General features: G+C 43.9%; 1 pseudogene; it reads left to right on the top strand.

Annotated features, from left to right (window-relative positions):
• The first annotated feature begins 859 nt into the window (after positions 1-859).
• LOC147460416 (uncharacterized) lies at positions 860-1,350 on the top strand (annotated as a pseudogene).
• Positions 1,351-2,584: the final 1,234 nt, after the last annotated feature.

Genomic DNA, 2,584 nt, shown 5'->3' with positions numbered 1-2,584 from the left:
TTTCATATAAGCTTTGTAGCTCTGAGTTTGTATACACTATTATTCTAATACAGAGAGACAGACTACAGAGATCTCGTACGCAAGCTCTGTGTCTTCTCCTTCTCCATCTTCTTCCTACTCTGAGTTGTTGTCTTCCTTCTGTTTCCTGTTTCATCATCTTCAACAAGAGCGACAGATATTGTAGCAGAGAAGACCTTAAAGGAAGGAAGGGACTGCATAATAGGGGGTTCCCAAAGTGCAAGAGGAGGGCAGATAGGAGTGTGGTGATAGCACAAGCAGGAGAAAAAGCATGGTTCTAGTTTGAAGGGATCAATCGATGAGAAGAAGGGAAATTGAAACCTCCTCATTGTACTCCTATTTTTAGAAGGATTTTACCATAAACTTTGCCCGCTCTATTCTCAAATTGGTGTTATTTTCTCTCTCGCTCTTGTACCTAATTGTTTGCCAATGCATATGGGTGTAGGTGAGAAGTTGTGTGTGAAGCTCATGGCTTGACAAGTGCAAAACAGTGGTCTCAAAAGCATTGAGTGTGTCAATCGATATTGAGTGGTCTCAAAAGCATTGAGTGTGTCAATCGATATTGGATTGAATGTATCTAGATGTGGGTGCTCTGAAGTTTGAGGATTGATGCTATGATTGAATATTGGGTGCTTGGGTATGGGCGTCTGGGTTGTCTGAATCTGGGTGTATGCAGTAGTCGTTTGCAGATTGTGTGATAGTGTGTGCGATTCTGTGTGGGTAGGGGTGCGGGTTGATCCCTGGGCTATAGAGAGGCAAGTGTATTATATGCTGGGTGTTTTCCCATTTCCCCCTTCCCATCAGTTGTGCCCCCACTGAGGATTTACTGATTGCTCAGAGAATGGCCTGGTGCAGTAAAATGGTGCCAGATTTTGAGTTCGTGTTCTTAGGTGAACAGGATGCCAAAGACTCAATCTCAGATGTAGAGCTCTCGATGTTGTCACAACGGGGATGGTGACCGATGAAGCCAAGGCAAAGGCTGTGCCGCTGGTGATGCAAGGGAAAGCCAAAGCTTGGCTCGAGGGGTTGGAAGTTCCTGATCAGAAATCATGGAAGGTGATTCGAGCTCGGTTTGTCAAGGATTTCCATCAAAGGCTTTCACCTGCAGAAGTGGATGCTGAATTAAAGGTATTAAATCAAGATGTGTCTGAAGACTTCAGTGTGTTTCTAACCAAGTTTGAAGATATGTGGAAGCAACTAGCTGCTGCTACCCAATTGCAAAGTGGAGATGTTTTCAAGATCGAGAGGTTCTTGGCATGCTTACACCCGAGGATCGAGAAAAGGTCAAAGACGGTGCAGATACATATGAAGACATGGTCTCATATTAAATGATTTTCTCATATTAAACTGATCATTTATTATGGGGAAGTGCCAGGGGAGAAAAAGCTAGAATATTGGTTAAGCTAGCAGACCGGCCACAGTAGGGATCCAAAGGAGGGAAAATAGGGATCCAAAGGAAGGGCCATGTGCAAAAGATCCATGTGCAACAATGGGCTAAAAAGACCCTAAGGTTCAGCCCATTAAGACTTCCAAAATGCTAAGGTTCCAAAATTCAAAGGTTGTGTCCAAAGGTCAACCCTAGGGGAAATTGGATGCTTTGTGTGTAGCTAAAAAGTCTTTGCATATCCCTACATGGGAGGGGGAGAGCCCTTCTTCTAGGGGAAGAGAGAGAAAGCCACACACACACACACACAGGCTCCCTTTACACAAAGGGAATGAGGGACACATGTCAGCTCCCTAGGCCAGATGCCCACAAGGTGTGCCCAGTTTCTATTGGATGACCCTTGAAGTGGACCAATGAGTATTAAGCTAGAGTAAATCTAGTTTAATTAATTTAAAAACATTTAATAAAAGAAACCAATGAGAATTAAGTCTACTAGAAGACTATTGGACAGTCTCACAAGGGGTCCAATGAGCATTCAGTAGCCCAATGGCTTGCTTGATTCCTATTGGCCAGGAGGCAAAGGGCTCCAATGAGAGTTTAGTTTAATTATTTAGTTACCTAAAGCTATCACAAAAGGGGAAAGGGGGACACATGTCAGAAGGCTATCACTTATGTTGCTTAATTGTCATTCGCTTGACTTGGGGAGAGCCAATGAGGGCTCAGCAAGAGCAAATAGCAAGAGGGCTCGCCCAAGAGAGAGAAGGGGCTGATTTTTGCAAGGCATTATCACACACACACTCACACAATCTCATGTGTGAAGAAAGAGAAGACTATCTCTTCCCAAGCTTTAATGGAGAGCTCATCACCTACTCCAAGCTTGTGAGATAGAAGCCTACATCAACACACTCTTGGCATGTGGATGCAAATCCAACCAAGAGCCAAGCTTCAATGCATGCTCATCTCCTCTACCAAGCTAATTACTAAGCTAAGCTAGGCTAATATGAGTGATTATGTGAGGAGATGTACATCTTTCTCGTAAGATACTCCTTCTTCCTCTCAATCTACTCTCATACCCTGCTAGCTCTCACCATCTTCGAAGGTGTGTGAGGTCTTGGGTCTGAGAACGGGGATAATTCAAGTTGTGTTTGCTAAGTGTTTTGCTTGGTGCATGAAGCTTTCATC

This window comes from Adiantum capillus-veneris, chromosome 3, assembly GCF_014529385.1.
Source record: "Adiantum capillus-veneris isolate H3 chromosome 3, ASM1452938v2, whole genome shotgun sequence".
Lineage (NCBI taxonomy): Eukaryota > Viridiplantae > Streptophyta > Polypodiopsida > Polypodiales > Pteridaceae > Adiantum > Adiantum capillus-veneris.
This window is presented reverse-complemented; position numbering and strand designations above follow the sequence as displayed.